Source organism: Oryctolagus cuniculus, chromosome 5, assembly GCF_051225735.1.
Source record: "Oryctolagus cuniculus isolate XC-2025 breed Fujian yellow rabbit chromosome 5, ASM5122573v1, whole genome shotgun sequence".
Taxonomy (NCBI): Eukaryota; Metazoa; Chordata; class Mammalia; order Lagomorpha; family Leporidae; genus Oryctolagus; species Oryctolagus cuniculus.
Genome location: NC_142871.1, coordinates 124,749,373 through 124,775,619, shown reverse-complemented (window position 1 = coordinate 124,775,619; position 26,247 = coordinate 124,749,373). Strand labels below are relative to the sequence as shown.

Here is a 26,247-nt window from a genome sequence, read left to right as displayed (position 1 = left end):
TCCAGCTCTCTGCTGTGGCCTGGGAGTGCAGTGGAGGATGGCCCAGGTCCTTGGGCCCTGCACCTGCATGGGAGACCAGGAGGAAGCACCTGGCTCCTGGCTTCGGATCAGCGCAGCACGCCGGCGGTAGTGACCATATAGGGGGTAAACCAACGGAAGGAAGACATTTCTCTCTGTCTCCCTCTCTCTAACTCTGCCTGTCAAAAAAATTTTTTTTCAAAAAAAAAAAAAGCTTCAGAATTGTTTCTCTGATAAGATTAGATCTTTATACACAGAAACCTAACTTTTCTTTGGAGTTCTCTACACCAAAAATTCATTTTCTTTTCAGAAAGAACACAAGCTGGCGCCGTGGCTCACTAGGCTAATCCTCTGCCTGCAGCGCTGGCACCCTGGGTTCTAGTCTCGGTTGGGGCGCAGGATTCTGTCCCGGTTGCTCCTCCTCCAGTCCAGCTCTTTGCTGTGACCCGGGGTTGCAGTGGAGGATGGCCCAAGTCCTTGGGCCCTGCACCTGCATGGGAGACCAAAAGGAAACTCCTGGCTTCAGATCAGCGCAGCGGCCACTTTGGGGGTGAACCAACAGAAAAAGGAAGACCTTTCTCTCTGTCTCTCTCTCTCTCACTGTCTAACTCTGCCTGTCAAAAAAAAATTTTTTAAAGGTAGAAAAAAAAAGAACACAAGCTGTCCAAAATTTCTACCCAAAGCAAAATATTTAAATTACCAGTGGATTAAATGGACAAGTCATTTAATGGCCACATACCTCATCTATTAATTAAGCACAAAAGCAGTGACGTTGTCATTGTTCTAGAGTAAGTATATTCCTGAGACTGCAGTATGGTTTATCCTTCTAAAAGTATGTATTACAAATTTCAACAAGTCTAAAAATACAGTGACCATGTCAGTACATGGTCTCAATTGGGACTTTTTTTTTAATAGTGAAAGGGGCTCGATTAATAATTATGCTTGGTCAGGCTTTGAACCATGACTGTCCCAGAAAAAATAAGCTATACAGTCACCTGACATAAGAATAACTCATTCTGATTTTGTATGTTAGGGGCTTTTCTCTGCATATGATTTAAATTCATGAGCTGAAAGTTATTGTTCCAGATCTAAAACAACGTTCAGCCTTGAGACCAAGGGTACCATTTTATAGACATTAAGGCTACGGTTAAGGGTGTTGCCCATAAAAGTTTTTTGGAAATTTTATTTTCATACCTCAGTATATAAAAAAATTGCTTGAGAAATAAGATACATATTTCAAAGGATCTTTATAAAGTAATCTTGTGAAACATCACAAAATTGCATTTATCTCTAAAATGTTTGAATACAAATAACTGTAAAAATACTTCTAAAGTGTTCCAATGCTCAAAAGTTACTTCTAAAATTTATCAAATCGTTTTAGTATATAAAATTAAAAAAAAAAAAACACGCATTTTTCACATGGAAAAAACTCCAGGAATAAAAATGTTGAAGACTTGAAAACTTTTTACTGAAAACTAACCAAAGTGATACAAGATAGTGGGAAACTCATGAGCACAATACAGTCTAAAACTGTTAAAGGAAACTCCCGGGAGTGTTGTTATGGCTCTCTTGTTAAATCTGACAGAGCTGTACAATGTAGGAGTCAAAAGAATGCTTTGCTTTAATTTGTCAAGCTGTAAATAAATACAGACCCAGGCTTTGAACTACAGTATTTGAATGAAAGGCATTATTTGAATATAATTATGATTGCCTTAGGCAATAAATGTTCTGAGAGTTGGCTTTAAAACTCAATCCAATCAAGAATTGGAAGGGTTCTCAAAATCTGTATTCTAAACTTACGCTGCCCAATGCAGTAATGACTAGCCACATGTGGCTGTTTAAATGTAGATTCTAATTAATTTATTAAAATATAAAATAAAAAGTTAAGCTTCTCAGTGACACTTGTGATGTTTCAAGTGTCCAATGGCTACCATACTGGGATGGCACACATCAGATGGCAGAAAGTTCTATGGGACACTGGGGCTCTAAACCTAGGCATACTTTGCTTGATATCCATAACAAGAAACTTGCAGAACCAAGCGCATCCCATCTCTGCAAAGGACTATCAAGAAACTGCTCCTCACATTCAAACTCAGCCTCTTTGAAGGAATTTCTGAATTCACCAGAAATTCCCCCAGCTCCAACCTCAATGTGGTGTTCAAATGCACCTTTGCAGTGGTCTGCTCTGGGCCTCTTCAGGATCAACATAAACTCCTTTCTTCCGAGCAGAAGCTTATAAACTTGGGGACACACTAACTTATCAACGTGTAGAGCCATAGCAGCATGCCCAAGACCTTCTGAGTGTCAGATGTATCCCACTTGCCCCCGTAATTTTCACTCTCACTTGTCGGACATGATTTTTAAAACAAGGTCACAGTCACTCTGAACTCTTGAAACGTGGAGACCAAGAGTTAGCCAGTAAGCAGGACCAACATCCAGCTAGCGTGTCACGCTCGCAGTCCTGACCGAGGCTACCACGATTCCTCCAGGACACCGAGGCAAACACAGGCTAAGGAACTTGCCCAGGGTCGCAGAGGCGGGCTCACCCCGGCGAGGGCAGAGGTGCTCTCTTCCTTCGCATGGAAACTGGAAGTCCACTAACCCCACCTAACTTCCTCACGGGCTATCAAGCAACAATTGCCTCCTTCAAGGACTCTCCCCTGGAAAGGCTGCCCAGGTGGCACGCGAGCGACGCCTCGGCGCGCGGCCCGCGTCCCACGCCCACCCGCAGGCGGGGAGGAGTCAAGAGTCCAGGCCACCGCGGGCGGCAGCGCACCGACGCGGCGCGGGGCCGCAGCCTCACGCAGCCGCCCGCCCTCCGCTCTTCCCGCGCACACGCCGGCGACTCCCGGGGTCGGGGCGTGGCCGGCTCAGGGGCCCCGCGTCGCCGGGCAGCGTTCGGCGTCCCTCCCGGCGCCCTGAGCGCTCCCCCAGCCACCCCCCGCGCCGCCCCCCACGCCCCCTACAACCTCTGCTTTAAGAACACTTGTGGCACGGCTGCGCGTCCCGCGTGGAGACTGTGGGGGTAGAGATGGCGTGGTTTCTCCTGCTGCGGCCCGCGACAGGATTGAAAAGGGGCGGGGAGGGGGGATGGCAGAGAATCTAGAGAGGAAAAAGGTGACTCGGCTGTGTGGCAGGAGTTGGGGGGGCGCAAGATGGCGTAAGCCCGACTCGGGCTGGGGTTGTGCGGACCGAGGAGGTAGCGATCTCGACGCCCCCGGCACTGGCGGCGCAGGCGCATGCGCGTTCGGCCAGGTGGCGCGCGGTCTCCTAGGCTACTTCCGCCACACTTGCCAGGGGGTGGGGCTTCGTGAGGGCCGCGCGCAGCCACGCGGCGAGCCCGAGAGCGGGGCGTGCTGGGAGGCTTGTGTGGACGACCTGCGATCCGGCTAGGGTTCTTTGCGCCCTGAGCGCGAGTTCTTTAGGACTGGCGCTGAGAGTCATAGGGTTGTTGCTGCCTACGGTGACGGACGCTGGAAGTTTGTTTTCAACGCCAGGTCAGAGACTGGCTCATAGAAGCTTCGCCTCAGAAGTGGGGGTGATGGGGGTCTTCGCCGGCTTTTGCGTTGGGACGGTGACGTCCCAGCTGGCCCTGCCGCCCCCAGCTCCCCGGAGACTGTCAGGAGGTGCTGGGAGACGGTCCGCGATTAGTTTTCCCCCCAGCTAATTCTGTTAAGCTCAGGCGTTTAAAGACCGTGTTTTTGTTACTGAAAACTCTGTTTAGAGGCTTTTTATGGACGAGCCTATGTTTATTTTTCCTTAGGAAGTTGGCCTGTTCCTCATTTTTTAATCTTACACACACCCCAGTAGTGAACTGTACATCCTGTGCTCGCACGTTTGATCAATGCAGATGTAGTTCTTTAAATTATATAGTCGTAAAACAATGATTGCGGTTGCTTTCACTCTATGTTTTTTGAAGTCTTATTTATATTTTTAACATTCTTTTCTGGCTGCTTAGGGAAAAACACTAATTATCCATGCTCACATCCACTCAGAACGCCAAATATTATAAGACATTTAATAGGGAATCAACTATTAGGCTTCTCCACATCTTTTTAAGCATTACTGCTTCAGTTATCTTCTTGCTTATGAGTAAATGTATTCTGAAATAATCCTTCCTTCCTCCTATTTGCTTATATTGTTTAAAAATAGCAACTTATTTGATTATTTCCTCTGTGGATTGTGGAACTCTTCTGTTAATTTTATGTTTGGTTCTCTTTAATCGCCCCAAACTTCAATATTTGCCAAACACTTAAACTTCCAGAAATATATCTAGGGTGTCAGAGCTGAGCATAATGTGTAAATCAGGATTTCATTCAATGCTGGGCAGAGTATGCAGTATAGGGAAAAGTAACACCGTTAACCTCCTAAAAAGAGAGTCTGGTTTCTGCAATAGTTGAAAACTTTTTTGAGTACATTACCAAGAAAGTAGTTAGAAAACTAAAAAGAAAATATCAATTACACATCTAAAGAAATAGAACTCCAAGCAGATCGTTTTAAGTAAATTTACACCCAACTAAATTTCTCATTTTTTTAAAAAAAGGTTTATTTTATTTGAAAGGCAGAATTACAAAGAGGGACAGACGGAGAGAAAGGTCTTTCCATCCACTGGATTTGGTTTACTCTTCAAATGGCCACAGCATCCAGAACTGGGCCAGGCCAAAGCCAGGCGCCAGGAACTTCTTCCAAGTCTCCCACATGGGTGCAGGGGCCCAAGGACTTGGGCCATCCTCCACTGCTTTCCCAGGCACATCAGCAGGAAGCTGGATTGGAAGTGGAGGAGCCGACACTGGAACCAGCACCCATATGAGTAACCAGCTTAACCCACTTTGCCACAATGCAGGTACCCATGGTAGTTCTTGCACAGGAGTTTCACCTGCATCAGAAGTACCCCCGAATGTGACAGAATAGAAGAGAGATCCTCTTAGACACAGGCTAATCACATGCAACAAGAGTTAATGATGGATGTGGAGAAAGGAAGCTGAGTTCAAGCACTGGTACAGGGAGCTCAAAATTCGCTCTGAGGAAATTGTATTGATGGCAGATGTCTTAACTTTGAAGCCTTATGGGCAATGTTAGTGCTGCTACCTCCTAGAATCTGTTAAAATCCATTTTTTAAAATTGAAGTTATAATTTTGCTTGTAGTTTGACAGCATTGTTTTATACAATGGGATCAAAAATATTTTTCCATTAGATTATTAAAAATACCTAAACTCAGTCAGTGCCTTGGCTCAATAGGCTAATCCTCCACCTAGCGGCACTGGCACACCAGGTTCTAGTCCCGGTTGGGGCACCGGATTCTTTTCCCGGTTGCCCCTCTTCCAGGCCAGCTCTCTGCTGTGGCTCGGGAAGGCAGTGGAGGATGGCCCAAGTGCTTGGGCCCTGCACCCCATGGGAGACCAGGATAAGTACCTGGCTCCTGCCTTCGGATCAGCGCGGTGTGCCGGCCGCAGCGCACCAGCCGTGGCAGCCATTGGAGGGTGAACCAACGGCAAAAAAGGAAGACCTTTCTCTCTGTCTCTCTCACTGTCCACTCTGCCTGTCAAAAAAAAAAAAAAAAAAAAAAAACTGAAAATAAACTAGAAAATTCAGTTGAGGCAAATATACAGAAACATACAGTTTCCTAAAGCATTTTCTTTGAAAAGTGTCAAACTGGATGTATTTCAGTGAATTATTTGGATAACTACCTTCCTTTTCTATTACATGTGGAAATAGGGCCAAAAATTAATTGGTGCCATGTGAAATAAACCACAGTGTGGTGAATACAACCCACTATTGCTACTTCACAATCTGAAGCTGGATGCAATAAACCTTTTTTGACTACGTAATGCTTAGATCAGTTGTTAAATAGTGATCAGGGAACTGTACCAACAGGTTTAAACTTCGTTTTTATTTTTAGCTTTATATCAATGCACCATAAACTGTGACTTTCCAGGCTACATCTCATTAATTTAATCAGGATAGAATGTAAAATATGGGCTTCAGTGCCACTAATTAGTTGTAGTACTTTGGACAAGCCATTCAAACTCTGAAAATAAGTGTCCTCCACTGTAAAATACAGAAAGAACACTGGAGAGGTGGGATGGTTTTCAGGATTGAAATGGAAAGTTCCTAATATGGAAAATGCCAGTTGTTTACAGTTATTGTTATTTTCCACCTTGTAATTAATTTTTTAGTAATTTTATGCTTTTGTTTTTACTGCATTAGACATTGGAATATTCAACAAAAATTCATATCTCAACCTGTAGAGATTATTTCTTTTTAATTCAATAAATTTATGTCAGTATGACAATTATGAGGACCCATTAGATACACCAGTCATTAGTAGAAATTAGGTCTGTAAATATGAATAGCATAATTTCTGCCTTCAATAGGATGTATTAGGAGACACAAAGGAATATAAACAAGAGCAAAAGTGCTGTAATGTGTATAACCTCAGTATCAGCTAAGACCTCCTTGATTTATAAGATGTAGGTTAAGATCGGCTTTAACGTCATTCAGAAATGACCCCCTAAAATATATATGAAAATGTGGCCCCTTAAAGTTCCCCAGAAGTGCCATCTGAGCTGCCACATGTTACCAGAATTTGGGTTGCCATATGATATTACCATATAGTTATTAATAAATCCCCAATATTAATAAGCCCAAGAGGGTTCTTGCCTAATATTTAGAGAATTCTACATACCGGCATAAATAAACGAGGCAGCATGGTACATTTTAGGCTTTTATTTAGTGCGAAAGATGCATAGGAGAGTTATTTAAGAGAGGTAAATCTGGGTTCGTACCGAGCACCAGGAACCAGCCACGTGGAGGAGCATCTAGGCCAGGAAGCGTAGGCTGTGTGGCCACGTGCCCTGGGGGTGCAGGGCTGCAGCAAGCCACCTCAAAGCAAGAGGCCAGGGCGAAGAATCGAGAAGAAGGCTGGACACACTGTGCCCCAGGCTTTTAACCCACTTCCAAAGGGGAGTGTTTAATTAACCTGATTGGCTGGTGGGCACCCAGGTATAGCCAGGTAGAGGCATGAGGTCACACAGGGAAGTCACGAAAGTGTGGTCTTCCAGCTCACAAACCTAATTGATTTTAACCTATATGCCTGCTTACTTCAATTCTACCTCATTTGTGAGCCAAATGGCCATCCCAAGATTTCTTCATATTCCTGGGGAGCAAATATTCCCACAGTCCCATCTGGCTCCGATCTTCCACTTCTGCTATATGAATGGAGATTTATGAATGAACCTCTAATTGCCCCTATTCCACAGACATCCACATTCATAGATTTCTTTAAAAAAAAAAAAAGATTTATTTTATTTATTTCAAAGACAGAGTTACAAAAAGAAGTAGAGACAGAGAGATCTTCCATCCGCTGGTTCACTCCCCAGATAGTCGCAACAGCTGGAGCTGCGTCTATCTGAAGCCAGGAACCAGGAGCTTCTTCCAGGTCTCCCAAGTGGGTGCAAGGGCCCAAGGACTTGGGCCATCTTCTACTGCTTTCCCAGGCCATAGCAGAGAGCTGGATCAGAAGTGGAGCAGCCGGGACTAGAACCAGCGCCCATATGGGATGCCTGGTGCTTCAAGCCAGGGCATTAACCCACTGAGTCACAGCGCCGGCCCCCACATTCATAGATTTTATCCAAAAGCATTTCCACAAAGTTCTGTGTAGGCACTGCAGATTCACTTAAGTTTTGAGATTATGAGTTTTGAGAGTGTTAGGAAAAGAGCTGCAAATTGGGGCCTCTTCACATGGGACAGCAAAATGTTAGGAAAAGAGGTGCAGAATAGAGAAGACGCTGTATGAATTTACAGCCAGACCGAATTTATTCAGAGAGAATGAATTTGTAGAGGTGGGTGACCCACTGCCCACGCACACCACTGACGGCACATGTGGCTGAAGGCCCTGACCCCCAGGTGCCGGGCCTTTTTATGTTTAGGAGGGCGAGGGATGGGGGGTAGGTAGAGGGCAGCAGGCAGAGGTGAATTCCTGGAACTTGGCAGAGCCTTGGAACCTGGAAAAGAATGCAGGGTGGGGTTTGAAGGCAATAGGCTGTGAAACCCAATTGAGATTCAAGGGCAAGGAATACATTCCAATGTTTATCTGTATTTTGGGCAATGGGCAAGAATGGCTGAGGCTTATGTCTTTGTTCCATCAGAGATGTGTTTCTACATCATAGAAACACAACTTAAGAGTAAATTCTTAGTCTTAAGTGTCTTCATGTTATATTGCATGTTTCTCCACAATGTCCCCCTTCCTACTCAATCCTTCTTTGCTCTTCCCCAATCACAATCTTCTTTTTCTTTCTAATGCTGAGTAGTTAGGTTGTCTTTTTTTTTTTTTTTCTCAGATTCTAGCAGCCCAAGTCTCTGAGGGCTTACTGGCCACCCTGCAGCTCCTTAGTAAGTTTTCTTAAGCAATTTGGAAATAATTTCCTTCAAAGCTATCAACTCTAATATAAATTATTTCATATTTATATGCATAATTGTAGTAAAGATACAATTAGGAAGTAATCATGTGAGTGCACTAGAAGACTGGAGCAAAGAATGATGTCAAAGGAGGCAACCTCTCTAAGCCTCAGTTGCCTCCGCCTTAAATCAAGGGTAGTGATATGAACTCCAAAGCCTAGTTATGAAGATTACATGATGCTGGGGCGGGGGATGTAAGGAGTCAGATGGGTTAATAGGCAGTCAGGGTGATCCCACTGGAAATTGAGGATGCAAAATCTTAAGCAAGGTCAAAAAAATCTGCCTGCCCACTCCTAGAAAGCTTCCAATCTTATGAGAATAGCAAGGGAGTGGCTATTCCTTCAGAACTCCCAGTTTATTGTAAAGCCAAGTAAGTATCTGCCCTTCTGAAGGCTCTTTTATTCTGAGCTAGCCAAGTAGGATAAAAGATTGCAAATCAGGACTTTTGGTGGGTTTTGTCCCCACCTTTTAACTGAATGTCAGATTTTTTCCCCCAGAATTGTGCTTAAAAACCCCAGTATCACTGACACCTTAGGGTTTTGCCTCTCTTGGAGCCCCCCTCCCTGCCACTCTGGCTCGAGGCCTCTGATTCTAATAAATCTTACTTTTAAACCTTTAACAACAACAAAAAGAAAATTACATGAGGATGTATATAAAATATCTTGTATATAATATGCACTTAATAAATGCTGACTTTCATTATTATTGTTTTTACTACTGAGAAGAAAACTCAGAGCTCATTCCCTTTTTTAAAAAAAATATTTATTTTAGGACCAGCGCTGTGGCACAGCAGGTTAAAGCCCTGGCTTGGGGTACCAGCATCCCATATGTGCACCAGTTCTGGTCCCAGCTGCTCCTCTTCTTTTTTTTTTTTTTTTTAATATTTTATTTATTTATTTGAGAGGTAGAGTTACAAACAGTGAGAGGGGGAGACAGAGAGAAAGGTCTTCCATCCATTGGTTCACTCCCCAAATGACCACAACGACTGGAGCTGCGCCAATCCGAAGCCAGGAGCCAGGAGCTTCCTCCCAGTCTCCCATGCGGGTGCAGGGGCCCAAGGACCTTGGCCATGTTCCACTGCCTTCTCAGGCCACAGCAGAGAGCTGGACTGGAAGAGGAGCAGCCGGGATTAGAACTGGCGCCCATATGGGATGCCGGCGCCACAGGCAGAGGACCAACCTACTGCGCCAGGGTGTCGGCCCCTGCTCCTCGTCTGATCCAGCTCTCTGCTGTGGCCAGGAAAGCAGTGGAGGAAGGCCCAAGTGAAATCTCCCACGTGGGAGACCTGGAGGAAGCTCCTGGCTCCTGATTTCGGATCGGCACAGCTCCGGCCATTGCGGCCATCTGGGGAGTGAACCAGCAGATAGAGAACCTCTCTCTCTGTCTCTACCTCTCTCTGTAACTCTGTCTTTCATTTTTAAAGATAAAAATAAAAAAAGATTTATTTTATTTTTATTTGAAAAGCAGAGTGAAAGAGAGAAAAGGAAAGAGATAAAGATCTTCTATCCGCTGGTTCACTTACGAAATGACAGCAATGGCTGGGGCTGGGCCAGGCCAAAGCCAGGAACCAAGAACTCCATCTGGGTCCCCCACATGAGTGGCAGGGGCCCAAGCACTTGCTCCATCTTCCATTGTTTTCACAGGTGCAATAGCAGGGAGTTGGATCAGAGGTAAAGAAGCTGGAACTTGAATAAGCACTCCCATATGGGATGCTGGTGTTGCAAGCAGTGACTTAACACTGCACCACAACACTGTGCCTAAGACTCCACCTTAAAAAGTGAGTGCTAGTCAAATAAGATGGGAAAAGATAATTTAAGCACAGAGAGCCCTATTATCAAAGTCTCAGTGAGTTAAGAGGGATCTTCACTTGTTCAACATTATGGACCATAGGGTGTAAGAAGAGAAGCTAGAAATTTGGTGTCAGATCAAAGAAAGTCTTAAGTAGCATGTTAAGGAAATTGGACTTTAATGTGAAGCCTGGGAAGGATTTTTTAAAATGCAGTGAAATGGTTGAATTTTCCTCTTGGATAATTGACAGTAACATGCAATAAAGATTGGAAGGGTGAACGATTGGTAGGAGCTAACAGTTCAAGAAAGAGATGATATGGGCTAGAGCTAAGTCAATGAAGTAGGAAACAATAGAAGATAATAGGTAGGAGAAATACCAAGAAGATAGATTTTTTTTTTTTTGACAGGCAGAGTGGACTGGACAGTGAGAGAGAGACAGAGAGAAAGGTCTTCCTTTGCCATTGGTTTACCCTCCAATGGCCGCCACAGCCGGCACACTGTGGCCAGCACACCGCGCTGATCTGAAGCCAGGAGCCAGGTGCTTCTCCTGGTCTCCCATGGGGTACAGGGCCCAAGGACTTGGGCCATCCTCCACTGCACTCCCGGGCCATAGCAGAGAGCTGGCCTGGAAGAGGGGCAACTGGGACAGAATCTGGCGCCCCGACCGGGACTAGAACCCGGTGTGCTGGCGCCACAAGCGGAGGATTAGCCTATTGAGCTGCAGTGCCGGCCAAGAAGATAGAATTTTATAAAACTTAGTTAATGGTAAGGTAGATAAGAGGATAGGGGAACAATAATGTGGCTCAGTGGGTTAAGTCAACACTTGCCAATACCAGCATTCAATATGAGCCCTAGTTCAACTCCTGGCTGCTCCATTTTCAACCTAGCTCCCTTCTAATGTTCCTTGGAAAGTAGCAAAAGATGACCCAAGTGCTTGGGCCTCTGCCACTCATGTGCCCTGATCATTGCAAGCATTTGGGGAGTGAACCAGCTGATGGAAGATTCTCTTCTCTCTCAACTCTGCCTTTCAAATAAATAAATAATTCTTTAAAAAGGGGGGGGGTAGGGGGAGAATAGAAGAAACCCAAAGAATGAACTCAAGGATAATTCCAAGGATTCTTGATTTACTGAATGGATGGTGGCACTAATTATGAAGATAAGGAGTAATAAAAGTAGCAGTTTAAGACACATTGGGCGGCCAGTGCCGCGGCTCAGTAGGCTAATCCTCCACCTGCGAGGCCGGCACACCAGGTTCTATACCCGGTCGGGGCGCCGGATTCTGTCCCAGTTGCTCCTCTTCCAGTCCAGCTCTCTGCTGTAGCCCGGGAGGGCAGTGGAGGATGGCCCAGGCCCTTGGGCCCTGCACCCACATGGGAGACCAGGAGAAGCACCTGGCTCCTGCCTTCGGATCAGCACAGCGTGCCGGCCGCAGCAGCCATTGGGGGGTGAACCAATGGAAAAAGAAGACCTTTCTCTCTGTCTGTCTCTCTATCTCTCTCTCTCTCACTGTCCACTCTGCCTGTTTTTTAAAAAAAAAAGACACATTGGGTTTAAAGTGACTATATGGAATCCAGGTGTTGCTGGAGAAGCACAGGGTCCTTGTCTTCGCACAAGAAAGAATTCAGGCGTGAGACAGAGAGTAATGGAAAGCAAAATAGCAAGGTTTATTAGGTAGGGAAATCCATAAGAACAGATGGATACCTCTCCAGACAGGACCTGAGAGAGGGTGCACAGTTCACATTTAGGCTGGGGTTTTTAAGGGGATGGGTCTTGCCTTCCTGCCTTTTCTCTCCCCCTCTCCTTCTTCTCCCGAACAAAGGACTTGTTGGGTGTAAATATGAAAAATTCCTTTCTGAGTTTTTCCCCCTGAAGTTATCAGACAGGAGAAGGCTGGCTGCCATCGCCCCGCCTTAGAGGAAGAAGGTTTATCAGGCCAGGTAGAAGGGGCAGGACTCCCTGGAAGGTCATCAGGATCCGGGCAGGACTTTAAAGTGCAAGATGCTGGGTTTTTGGAGCTTCCGCAATTGGTACTGGTCTTCAGGCCTTTCTCATACACACATAGGCTCAATTTCTGACTTCCTACCTAACACAGGTGTATATAACCAGTTGCCAACTGGAGTATTCAGACATAATGGAGAGTATAGAAACTAGAATAAAGTTAAACTTTAAGAAAGTAGATGGACATTTAGATTTAGGAATCAGTAGTGTACAGCATATATCATTCCATACATATCACTTGTATATAGAACTTATCTCTGTACCTAGACTTGCCCTAAAAATGTTCTCACATGGATCTGTGTGAGCACAAATAAAGCTAAGGAAGAAAATTAAATGGCCAAGAGAAAGTGAATGCAACCCAAAGAAATGAGTTAAAGATTAGATCCTAAACACTCAACATTCAATAGGAGAGGGAGAGTTTACACTGAGGATGGAACACTGAGACGATAGTGTTGCAGAAACAAAGAAAACAGTTTCAAAGAGAAACATTAGTGGTACTAAAGCAAGAATTAGGATTAATAGAATTTACTCAGTTCAGGGTGACCTTTGGCAAAATAGCTTCAAGAGAGTGGTAGGAACAGGAACTTGACAGTAGTGGCTTGAAAAGGGAAGTTTAGACAGGAAGTGGAGAAATCAAGCTCCTTGCTTTCTCTCAGAACTTGGCCTGCTGGCATTGGAAGGAAATAAATAAATAATAAAGAAATGTTCAGGGATAATGGGATAGATTTTCAAGGTCAAGACATTTGAATTTGGGTATAGGCTTTGGAGAAGAAAGTGGTTGAAAAAAAAAGAAGAAAAAGAAGGAGAGAGAAAGGTTTGAACACTTAGGATAGAAGAGAGCCAATGACAAAATTGCTAGGACACATGAATGGAACTAGACACAGGGACAGAAAGGAAGGCTTTTGATCAGGAGCCTAGGAAGTAGGAAGAGCCTTAACATGAAAAAAGGGTAACCTTGAAGAAATAAGAGCTTGAAGAAGTTTATACCTAATAATGTCATTTTTTTCTGTAACATAAGAAACTCTTTTGCTAAAAAAATGACCAGGTAAATTCTGTATCTAGTGATAAAGTTGAGTTAAACCACCATGGAGAATGGGAAAGAAATACAAGAGGCCATTGAGTTAATGCTACCCCAGGATACATGGCAGGCGTTCTTCACGTTAGTGGTAATGTCTGCTTCTTGTTAGAAATGGACATTTGGGCCCCACCGACACCTACATTATTGCTACAGAGAAATGACTGTGGAGAAACTATTATTACCTCGGTTCTTGGTCTCACATAGCAGAAGAATTTCCAAGCAGAGAGATTTAAAAAGCAAGATTTATTAGAATCAAAGAACTCCAGTCAGAGCAACATGGAGGGGGGCTCCCAAGAGAGGAAAAAACCTGAAGTGCCTGGTGGTAGTCGGGTTTTTAAGCACACTTTTGGAAAAAACAAACAAACAAAAAACCTTGACAATCAGATTGGCATTCAGTTACAAGGTAAAGCAAAACCCATCAAAAGACCTGATTTTTCAATCCTTTATCCTGTCTGGCTTGCTCACGATAAAACAAAAAACCATCCAGAAGAGTGGGATAGGCAACGTGTTTTCACAGTAAGCTGTGAGCTCAGGAGGATGGAATCACCACTTCCTTGCTATTCTCATGGTAGAATTAGTGATTCCTAAATAAGGAGGGCAGACATTTTGTTCTTGCTGAAGATAACCTTTCGGGAGGAAGCAAGCATTCTATACCCCAAATTCCACTGGGACTACCCTGACTGCCTTTTAACTCATCCGACTCCTCACATTGTGAGAAACTCAGCCATCCATGTTAACCAAGCCTCCAGGTGATTCTGAAGTATACTGATGTTTCAGAACTACATGCCTTAGAGCTTGTACAGAATTGGTGTGTTCACCAACTAGTAAGTGAATGATAAAACACAAACTAAGCTACTCAACCACAGTCTAGTCACTTTTCAATAATATTTGCCATTTATAATAAAATTATTAATTTGGAACAATATCCTTAAGGATTTAAATAACTTCTGGTTTCTCTCTGGAAGTGCTATAAGATTTAAAACTCTGAACAAAGCGATTCCTTTCTCCCAAGTTTTACACAGCACAAACTGTAGGAAAAAAATCCTGCCTCTCAAGTTTTACATTATAATAGAAAAATAATAAAATTATTATTCACTGCATGAAAACTATTCAATGACTCACCCTATAATAGCAGTTCTCAAATTATATTCTGGCACTGGTGCCATCCCAGTCTAACTAAATAATGATGATCATTTCTTAATTCATAGGAGAAATGTTTATGAATTGAATTTTCTCAATTCTAACTTATTCTTCCATAGATGTTTCTTAAATTTATGACCCTGGCTAAGATTTATCTTGTAGTAAGTGCTAGTAGATGACAAAATAAGTGAGCAAATAGTAAATTAATATTAATGAAATTGAAGCTAGCTAGTAATGTTTAGTTCAATAAGTTCTCCTTAATTGAGCACATATTTATGACTTATTTTTGAATCATAGACCAATAATAAAGTTTTTTACTGTCACTATTCTAAAAAGGTTGCTGTTACTCAAATATTTAGAACCTAAGTTAAAACCACCTTCATGATCTGAGAGATGTTCTTTTGAAGATCCTAAACAATAAAAAAGTCAACAAACTTGTGGTCTAAAAGGATCTTGTTTTTAAAGATTTATTTAATTTATATGTAAGTCAGAATTAGAGAGAAAGAGAGAGATCTTCCATTCTCTGGTTCATTCCCAAAATGGCCTTGGCAGCTGGGGTTGGGCCAGACCAAAGCCAGGAGCTTTATCCAGGTGTTTTGTGTGGGTGCAGAGACCCAAACACTTTAGCCATACTCCATGGCTTTCTTCTATTTTTCACAGGGAGCTGGATTGGAAGTGGAGCAGCCAGGACTCAAACTGGTGCTTATATGGGATGCTAGTGCTGAAGACAGTGGCTTAACCCTCTGCGCCACTGAGCTGGTCTCTCAAAATGATCTTAAAGACTTACTTTACAGTTAATTATCTATATAGGTGATCAAGCTGATTTATCCAGATGTGCTTTGCTTAAAGAAATATAATATGTAGAAATCCATATTTACAAATCATACTGGCCCATGCAGATAACACTGGCACATTTCTTCAGTAATTTAACTGACAAGATTAACCTCTGATAGCTAATTTATTTAATGAATAATAAAGAATGTATTGAGGCCAGCGCTGTGGCATAGTGGGTAAAGCCACTGCCTTCAGTGCCAGCATCCCATATGGACACAAGTTCGAGTCCCGGCTGCTCTGCTTCCTATCCACTTTTCTGCTGTGGCCTCGGAAAACAGTGGAAGATGGCCCAAGTGGTTGGGCCCTTACACCTGCATGTGAGACCCAGAAGAAGCTCCTGGCTCCTGGCTTCGGATAGGTGCGGCTCCTGCCACTGAGGCCAATTGGAGAGCAAACCAGCGGATGGAAGATTTCTCTCTCTCTCTCTGCGTCTTCCTTTCTCTCTGTGTAACTCAGACTTTCAAATAAATAAATAAATCTTAAAAAAAAAAAAAAGAATGTATTAGTGTAGGAGGACTGATCCAAGTCAGCAATACTTGATTACATCCTGATAAAAATATTATGTAAATAGTTGGTTGGTTACTTGTGAAGCATAGAAAAATCAGAATTAGAACATATTGGCATAGCCCATATCAATATTGTAGAGGTAAAAGGGAAGAAAACAAATGGGTCAGACTATCAGAAACCCAGTATCATTTAAAAATTCAAGTTTTGTAGCTAACCGCCTTTATCCTGATTCTAACTAAGCAATCTTTAAGTATTTTGACTTCCATGAATGCTATGATAGTTTCCAAATAATAAAAGAATTTGTTTTCAAATATGATGAGGATCAGCTTGATTAGAAGGTTCATTCCATTCAGCAGTTATTTTTCCTCACTGCCCATCAATAATTCACCATTCTGGCTTTTATTCTGGGTCTTTAATAAGTTATAATGAGTTGGCTCTGAACAGTGATATGTTTTCTGATGAGAGTGGAGGGGCCAAACCCCAAAGCTAAAACTTAGTCTCATTTAAGAAGGTTAGCAGGTGGGCTGGAGCTGTGGCATAGTGGGTAAAGTGGCTGCCTACAGTGGTAGCATCCCATAAGGGCAGCTGTTCAAGTCCTGGCTGCTCCACTTTCAATCCAGCTCCCTGATAATACCCCTGGGAAAGCAATTGAAGATGATTCAAGTCCTTGGGTCCCTGCACCTGTGTCAGAAAAACAAGAAGCTCCTAGATCCTGGCTTTAGATCCACCCAGCCCCAACGGTTGTGGCCATTAGGGGAGTGAACCAACAGATGGAAGACCTCTCTCTGTTTTTTTTTTTTTTTTTTTTTTTTTTATTTAAAGAGAGGTAGAGTTACAGACAGGGAGAGACAGAGAGAAAGGTCTTCCGTTGGTTCGCTCCCCAAATGGCCAAAGCCAGGAGCCAGGTGCTTCTTCTGAGTCTCCCACGTGGGTGCAAGGGCCCAAGGACTTGGGCCATCTTCTCCTGCTTTCCCAGGCCTCAGCAGAGAACTGGATGGGAAGAGGAGCAGCCAGGACTAGAACCGGCACCCAGATGGGATGCCAGCACAGGTGGAGGAATAAGCTACTGCGCCATGGCTACGGTCCCCCCCTCCTTTTTTTTTTTTTTTTTAAGATTTTATTTATTTATTTGAGAGGTAGAGTTACAGACAGGGAGAGACAGAGAGAAAGGTCTTTCTCTGTTTTTCCTTCTCTCTCTCTGTAACTCTGCATTTCAAATAAATAAATCTTTTTTTTTTTTTTTAAGAAGGTTAGCAATTAAAAGAAGCAAGGAAACAAGACAGAAGGTGGAAAGGGTAGTTGGGTAAGCGGAAAGAGTTTTGGTTGGTTTTGTTTTCCCATGAAAAATAAAGTAGATTAAGAATAAAGAGAAAAGCCAATGTAAGTAGAGTTATGAAAATTATATGGGAGACATTGAGAATTCAGGCTCCCAAACAATATTATATTGTGGGGCAAGGAAATACATCTCTTTGAGGGAAAAGTCTGTAAAAATCACTCTGCAATCTGATATTTAGGTGCTTCTTTTAAAATGCATAACTTCATTGCTATATGACTTTGGACTCTTTCTTCCAGGATGGAATCTCTCAAATTTCACTCATTTGCCAAATCTGAATTAAGTGCTTCTCATCATAAAAGAGCAAGAAAGACCCTGTCCTAAAGGAACTTACTATCTAACAGGAGAAATGTGCTCCTTGATAAATCATTGTGGATCTTAAATATGCACAACATATTAAGAAGCATAGAGTAGATGGGTTTTACCTCTAAAATACTTGAATAATATTTCAAAACTATTTCATCTGTTTGATTGGTGGTCTAGCTCTTCACCAGGTTTTTAGTCTTCACCTGCAGGTTCTGGTACAGTTAGGCTTTTAGATTTCCTTCCAATCAGTTAAACCAACTGCATGTTCTTTACATGTAGTTTTTTGTGTGTGTTTTTTCTTTTTCTTTTTCTTTTTTTTTTTTTTTTTTTAGATTTAGAAAGCAAGATTTATTAGAGTCAAAGACTTTCAGCCAGAGCAGCAAAGAGGGGAGACTTTCAAGAGAGGAAAAATCTGGAAGTGGCACATGTTCATTTTAAACATACCAGAGACTCTAGGGAATTCAGAATTACATAATACATAATCCTTGACTTCAAGAAATTAGTAGTCCATTTAAGGGGATATAAGAACACTGTATTACTTACTATTTATCCTTGCATTTTAAAAATATTTACCTATTTTTTGAAAGGTAGAGAGACAGAGAGAATCTTCCATTCACTTTTTCACCCCCTAAATGGCCACACTAGCCAGTACTAGGCCAATCTGAAGCTGGAGCCAGGAACTCCATCCTAGACTACTACATGGGCATCAGGGGCCCAAGAACTTGGACCATTATTGTGTGTTATCCCAGGAGTATTAGCAGGAAGCTGGATGGGAAGCATCAGCCAAGACTGGAACCAACACTGATGTGGGATACACTGTCACTGGTTAGCTTAACCCGTTGTGTCACAACTCCAATCCTATCCTTGTATTTAAATATATTTTTCTGTCTTAAAATGGAAAATAATTCAACTTTGCATACTCCTGTAACAATCTTGCCACATTTCCCAGACAGGAGAAACTTTAGGTGACAGTCAGAAGAGAAAGAAGAAAGACCAAGAAATTTTAATATTAATGTCTAGGTGTAGAAATTACTTAGAAAAGGGGCCAGTGCTGTGGCACAGTGGGTTAAGGCTCTGGTCTGCAGCACTGGCATCCCATATGGGTGCTGGTTCGAGTCCCAGCTGCTCCACTTCTGATCCAGCTCTCTGCTATGGCCTGGGAAAGCAATGGAAGATGACCCAAGTATTTGTGCCCCTGCATCTGCATGGGAGACCTGGAAGAAGCTCTTGGCTCCTGGCTTCAGAACAGCTCAGCTCTGGCCTTCATGACCATTTGGGGAGTGAACCAGTGGATGGAAGACCTCCCTCTCTCTGTCTCTACCTCTCTCTGTAACTCTGTCTTTAAAATAATAAAAAATCAAATCTCAAAAAAAAAAAAAAAAAAAAGAGAAAGATTTACTTTAAAAAAAAAAAAGCAATTACCTAGAAAATAATCAGATGTAACATTTTTGGGAGTATCTGTTCTACTTGGTGTCCTCTAAACTTCTGTAATTTAATGTCTATTAATTTTGGAAAATTCTCAGCCATTACTACTTCTAATATTTCTTGTATTCCAGTCTCTCTTCTCCTGATATTCTCCTTATAAGTATATTATGCCTTTTGTAATTCTACTACAGTTCTTGACATTCTATTCTGATCTCCCCTTCTTTTATTCTCTTAGCTCTCCAGTTTTAAGTTTCTATTGACATGTCTTCAGACTCACAGATTTTCTTTGTCCATGTTGTATCTACTGATGAGCCCATTGGAGGCATTCTACATTTTTATTAGTATTTTTTTTTTGACAGGCAGAGTGGACAGTGAGAGAGACAGAGAGAAAGGTCTTCCTTTGCTGTTGGTTCACACTCCAATGGCCGCCGCGGCTGCCACGCTGCGGCCGGCACACCGCGCTGATCCGAAGCCAGGAGCCAGGTGCTTCTCCTGGTCTCCCATGGGGTGCAGGGCCCAAGCACTTGGGCCATCCTCCACTGCACTCCCTGGCCATAGCAGAGAGCTGGCCTGGAAGAGGGGTGCAACTGGGACAGAATCCGGCACCCCCACCGGGACTAGAACTCGGTGTGCTGGCGCCGCAGGCAGAGGATTAGCCTAGTGAGCTGCGGCGCTGGCCAGTATTTTTTTTTTTTTAAAGATCTTACTTATTTGTTTGAGAAGTAGAGTTACAGACATAGAGAGGGAGAGACTGATCTTCCATCTGCTGGTTCAGTCCCCAAATGGCTGCAATGGCCGGAGCTGAGCCCACCCGAAGCCAGGAGCCAGGAGCTTCTTCCAGGTCTCCCATGTGGGTACAGGGGCCCAATCACTTGGGCCATCTTCCACTGCTTTCTCAGGTCGTAGCAGAGAGCTGGATTGGAAGTGGAGCAGCTGGGACTGGAACTGGTACACATATGGGATACAGGCAGAACAGGTGGAGGCTTAGCCTACTGTACCACAGCACTAACCCCTATTAGTGTTTTTGATTTCTAGCAGTTTCTTTTGATCCTTCCTTAATATTTCCATTCTCTCTGTACATGACTCATGTATTCTTACATGTTGTCCATTTTTCCCCAGAAGTCTTGCTATATAAATAATAGTTATGCTAAATTTCCAATTTGATAATTTCAAATATCTGATGTATCTGAGTCTGGTTCCAAAGCTTACCTGTCCAGACCATTGTTTTATTTTTTAGTGTGCCTTGCAATTTTCTGTTGTAAGTCAGATGTGACAAATTAGGTAAAAGGAACTGAGATACATAGGCCTTCTGTGTGATTTTTTATGTTTATTTGGCAAGGAATTAGGCAGTGCTCATTCTTTGCTCTAGCTGTGGTGTCAGAGTCTAAAATGTCCTTTAATGTCCTCATTTTTGTCTCCTGTTTGTCTCCCTACAGGTTCCTTCATAAGTAGAGTTTTGACACTGCCAGGTCTTTTGCATTCTCTGATGTATAGGAGACTGACTATTGTGGGAGCAGGAAAAATGTTCTGTAACTCCATTTTAAGGTTCTCTCCCTACTCCTGAAAGGCTTTGCTAAGGAAAAATTCTGGGAGCAAGCACTCTACACCCTAAATGTCCACTGGGACCACTCTGACTGTCTATTAATCCATCTGACTCCTCGAACTTTGGCCTACCCTAGACCTGGCTGTTGCAGGCATTTGGGAATGAGCCAGTAGATGGAAGATCAATCTCTCTCTCCCTCTTTCTCTTTCTCTCTGTCACTCTGCCTTTCAAATATGTAAATAAATAAACAAAAAATAAGGCATACACTGTTTAACCCAAAGTGTTTCCCAATGTTAATTATAGAAAGATTTATTGATACAGAATGTTTCTTGCTTTATGAAATGATTTCTTAGTTGAGGAATTGATTTAAATTAAGACAGGGTTTAAAATTGGATACGACCTAGTGACAGGCAATCATAAAGCTTTAGTGTAGAAAACTCCCCTAGTGAGATATAGAATACTTGTACATTTGCCAAAGTAAGTATTTTATAAAACAGAAATAGACCCTATATTAATAACTAAAATCTATGAAAATTGCAGTCATATAATAATTTTTAGGATTTAAAATCTGTATTGAAGTGTAAGCTACATCTTGTAAAATTCACTTGTTTTAGTTGTGTAACTCAGTATTTAGCAAGTTTACTAAGGGGTGCAATCATCACCATAATCCAGTCGCAGAAAATTTTCATCATCCCAAGAAGATTCTTTACACCCACTTCCAGTTTTTTTTTTTTTAAAGATTTATTTATTTATTTGAAAGTCAGAGTTAAACAGAGAGAGGAGAGGCAGAGAGAGAGAGAGGTCTACCATTCACTGGTACATTCCACAGTTGGCCAAAATGGCCTGAGCTAAGTTGATCTGAAGCCAGGAGCCAGGAGTTTCTTCCAGGTCTCCCGTATGGGTGCAGGGCCCTAAGGACTTGGCCCGTTTGTACTGCTTTCCCAGGCCATAGCAGAGAGCTGGATCAGAAGTGGAGCAGCCAGGTCTTGAACTGGGGCCCATATGGGATGCTGGCGCTTCAGGCCAAAGTGTTAACCTGCTACGCCACAGCGCCAGCCCTGCACACCCACTTCCAATTAATCTTTTTTCCCATCCCCAGTCCTAGATGACCACTAACTTACTTTCTGTCTCTGTACTTGACAATTCTGGACTTCTATAAAAGAAATCATATTATATGTGGCTATCTGTGTCTGGCTTCTTTCACTTAGCATGCTGTTATTCTATAACATGTATCAGTATTTCATTCCTCCTTATTGCTGAATAACAATAGCCATTGAATGGATATAGCACATTTTGTTTTTCCATTCAGTAGCTGATGGATGTTTGTATTATTCCCACTTTTTGACTCCTAAGAATAATGTTGCCACGAGTAACAGTTATACACAATTTGTACAAGGTTTAATCTAAGTATATGCTTTTATTTCTCTTGGGTGTAAATGGGGAGTAGAATTTCTGGGCCATATGGCAGATTTATGTTTAACTCTTTAAAGAAACAATTCAACCGTTTTTCCGAGGTGGCTATACCACCTCCCCTCCCCACAAGTAGTGTTTGAGGTTTCCTATTTCTTCATATCCCTGTCACTATTTTTTATTATCTGTTTGATTAAAGCCATCCTAATAAGTGTGAAATGGTACTTCATAGTGATTTAATTTGCATTCCCTAATGGCTAGTGATACCAGACTTGTGATACTTTTTAATGTTTCAACAAGGATAGTTTTACACTGTCTTTGCTGAAATGTCTATTCAAATATTTTGCTAGTCACATAATGATTTAAGGAACTGAAATTACAGAATTGTCAATAAATTATTGAGATTTAACTTAGTTTGTATGCTAGAATTTTATACATTTAACATAGCTGTAGAAATAATTGCCTTTAAAGTCAACATGCTGGGGCCTGCACAGTGGCTCACTTGGTTAATCCTCCGCCTGCGGTGCCGGCATCCCATATGGGTGCCGGATTCTAGTCCAGGCTGCTCCTCTTCCAGTCCAGATCTCTGCTGTGGCCCGGGAAGGCAGTGGAGGATGACCCAGGTGCTTGGGCGCCTGCACCCGCTTGGGAGACCAGGAAGAAGCACCTGGCTCCTGGCTTTGGATCGCTGTAGCTCCAGCCGTAGCGGCCATTTGGGGAGTGAACCAATGGAAGGAAGACCTTTCTCTCCTTTCTGTCTTTCTCTTTCACTGTCTAACTCTTTCTGTCAAAAAAAAAAAAAAAAAAAGTTAACATGCCAATGCTGTGGCCTAGCGGGTAAAGCTGCCACCTGCAGGGCTGGCATCCTATATGGGCACCGCATTGAGACTCAGCTGTTCTACTTCCCATCCAGCTCTCTGCTATGGCCTGGGAAAGCAGTGGAAGATGACCCAAGTCCTTGTACCCTTGCACCCATGTAGGAGATCTGGAAGAAGCTCCTGACTCCCGGCTTCGGATAGGCTCAGCTCTGGCCATTAGGCCATCTGGGGAGTGAAACAGCAGATGGAAGCTGGAAGTCTTTCTCTACCTCTGCCTCTGCCTGTGTAACTCTGCCTTTCAAATAAACAAATTAATTTAAAAAATAAAGAAAAGATAGGTGAGCTACTTTTTCTCCTTAAAGTTTTTTTTTTTTAATTTAGTTACACACACGGGGGGGTGTGGGGGGGTGGGGGAGGGAGAGAGAGAGGGAGAGAGAGGAAGAGAGAGAGAGAGAGAGAGGTCTTCCATTGGTTGGTTCACTCCCCAATTGGCCACAACGGCCGGAGCTGTGCTGATCAGGAGCCGGGGTCTTTTTCCAGGTCTCCCATGCAGGTGCAGGGGCCCAAGGACTTAGGCCACCTTCTGCTGCTTTCCCAGGCCACAGCAGAGAGCTGGATCAGAAGTAGAGCAGCCAGACTCAAACTGGTGCCCATATGGGATGCTGACACTGCAGGCAGCGTCTTTAACCACTATGCCACAGCGCCCGCCCCTACACATTCTTTTTTAAAACCATACAGATAACAACATTACAAGTAATCCAAAGATATGTGAAGGGAAATTTTTAAGATTTATTTGGAACATGGAGTTTTTTCAACTTGAGAGGGAAGAAGACAAGGAGGGAGAAAAGGTAGAAGGAAGGCAGAGAGGGAGAGGAGGAAAGAAGGGAGAGAGGGGAGAGGGAAGGAAGGGAAATTTGGGGAATGTGGAGAAGGTGGTGTTGAGAGGGAGAACCATTGCCAGCCCTGGGTCCTATGGTACAAGTCACAGTTTTCTTTCTGTCTTGTTCCCTACTCCCCATCCTCCTCCCCTCACAGGTGCTATCTCTAGTACTAAGATACCTCTAGCTGCAGTAAATGGTAACTAAGAAAGGAGATGGTGATCTATTGGTCAGCTGGTGTTTGCCCGTCCTTAAAAGATCTAGACAGTATGGGCTCAAATCCCCATTTCTGCCTTGTGCAAGATCTGATTGTCCTCCCTCTCCAAGATTTCTTCAGATTCTTGGGAGTTAATAGTCTTATGATCACCTTGAATTCTGACTTCCCAATGCCACTAAATCTGGGCTCTGAGCATATTGAAATTATTTGGGGAAATTATTTGGTTGAAAGTATCTGGGGAAAAATCATATCTGTACTGAACATGTGCAGAATTTTTCCTTGCCGCTATTCCTTAACGATACTGTATGACAACTATTTGCACAGCATTTACTTTGTGGAAGTATATAAGCAATCTAGAGATTATTTAAAGCATGTGGGAGGATATGCATAGGTAATATACAAACACACCATTTTATACTCCTACAGGGACTTGTGCATCTGTGCTCTTCACGAGGGGTCCTGAAACTGATCCCCTGCAGATACCAAGCACTGATTCTATATTTTGTTATTTCTATCTTTGCATCTGTTTACACTTGAAATCTAGCCACTTTCCTTAATTTCTAAAAAAAATATTTATTTATTTGAGAGGCAGAATTACAGACAGAGACAGAGAGAGAGAGAGAGTCTTCCATCCACTGATTCACTTCCCAAATGGCTGCAGTGGACAGAGCTGGGCCCATCTAAAGCCATGAGCCAGGAGCTTCTTCCAGGTCTCCCATGCAGGTGGAGGTGCCCAAGCACTTTCTGCTTTCCCAGGCAATCAGCAGAGAGCTGGATCAGAAGTGGAGCAGCTGGGACTCAAACCAGTGCCCATATGGGATGCTGGTACCACAGATGGAAGCTTAACCTACAGCTTAACCACAGCACCAGTCCCTAAAAATACCATTCTTATAAGAACTCTTTGTGTGTTGTGAGTGGTACTGGAGGTAGGAGAAATGAAGAATTATAGTGCAGCAACTTAATAAAATTAAAAACAGTACATCCCTGTTGTGTTTTAGGATTTATTAATTAATTAATTTATTTGGAAGGCAGAACATTGGATATGGAGAGAGAGAAGAGAGAGAGAGAGAGAGAGAGAGAGAGAAAATGAATGAGAATCTTCTATCTGCTTGTTCACTCCCCAAATGCCCACAATAACCAGAATTGGGATACATTGAAGCCTGGAGCCTGGAATTTCATATAGGTTTCCAGCGAAAGTGGCAGGGACCTAAGCACTCAGACCACCTGCTGCTGCCTTTCCAGGTGCATTAGCAAGAAGCTGCATGGGAAGAGAAGTGACCTGGACTTGAACGAGTGATCTGATATGGGATCTTGGTGTTTCAAATAGAGGCTTAACTTATTTCTTTTTTTTTTTTTAATTTATTTATTTTAAAGTCAGAGTTATACAGAGAGAGGAGAGACAGAGAGAGAGAGAGGTCTTCCATTAGATGGTTCACCCCCCTAATTGGCCGCAACGGCCAGAGCTGAGCCTATCTGAAGCCCAGAGCCAGGAGCGTCTTCCAGGTCTCCCATATGGGTGCAGGGGCCCAAGGACCTGAGCCATCTTCTACTGCTTTCCCAGGCCATAGTACAGAGCTGGATCGGAAGTGGAGCAGCCAGGTCTCGAACCGGTGTCCATAAGGGATGCCGGCACTTCAGGCCAGGGTGTTAACCTGCTGCACCACAGCGCTGGCCCTGGCTTAACTTATTGCACCACAATGCCATTTTAAAACACATCCCTGTTTTTTAAATTTTTTAAAAGCCTTTTGGGTGGGCTTTTAGCCTAGTGGTTAAGACACAGGATAAGATGCCTGATTCCCACATCTAAATACCCGGGTTTGAAGCCCAGCTTCAATTCCTGAATCCAACTTCCTGCTAATGTAGACCTGGGAGGCAGCAGTGATGGCTCAAGTAGTTGGGTTCCTGCCAGCCATATGGGAGAGCGGAATCATGTTCCTGGCTCCCAGCCAAGATCCATGCTTGCTGGCATCTGGAAAGTGAACTGTTAGATGGGAGCTGCACCACAGTGCCGGCCCCTAGATGGGAGCTTTTCTGTCTCTGTCGCTCTCCTCATTCTCTCTACCTCTTAATTTTTAAGAATGATATACCTTCAGTTGTATTAATGTCTGCATTTTACTTTAAAATTCATTTTATTAGGAAGACGAATTGCTGGTTAGCTAAAGGAATGAATAGATGTCCAGGGGAGTGATAAAGCAAATGTGAGTTACTTCAAAAGATAAGTTTGGGGCTGGTGCTGTGGCGTAGCAGGTAAAGCTGCTGCCTGCAGTGCCAACATACCAATATGGGTGCTGGTTCGAGACCCGCTACTCCGCTTCTGATCTAGCTCTCTGCTATGGCTTGGGAAAACAATGAAAGATGGCCCAAGTGTTTGGGTCCTGGCACCTGTGTGGGAGACCCGGAAGAAGCTCCTGACTCCTGGCTTCAGATCAGTCCAGCTCTGGCCATTGTGGCCATCTGGGGAGTGAACCAGCAGATGGAAGACCTCCTTCTCTCTCTG

General features: G+C 43.3%; 2 protein-coding genes across 5 annotated transcripts in view; one reads left to right on the top strand and one right to left on the bottom strand.

The window, feature by feature from the left end:
• Positions 1-3,289, bottom strand: part of SUPT3H (SPT3 homolog, SAGA and STAGA complex component) — a 496,390-nt gene extending 493,101 nt beyond the window's left edge. The window contains exon 1 of one of the 3 annotated variants that reach the window (XM_008262999.5): positions 2,988-3,289. The gene's annotated coding sequence lies outside the window, so the exon portion shown is untranslated. Of the gene's footprint in view, positions 1-284; positions 308-2,987 lie in introns of those variants that run through there. The other 2 variants (XM_008262998.5, XM_089333878.1) reach the window with 2 other exon arrangements.
• The window catches only part of RUNX2 (RUNX family transcription factor 2), a 359,432-nt gene that overhangs the window by 54,912 nt on the left and 278,273 nt on the right, over positions 1-26,247 (top strand). The window lies entirely within an intron of this gene.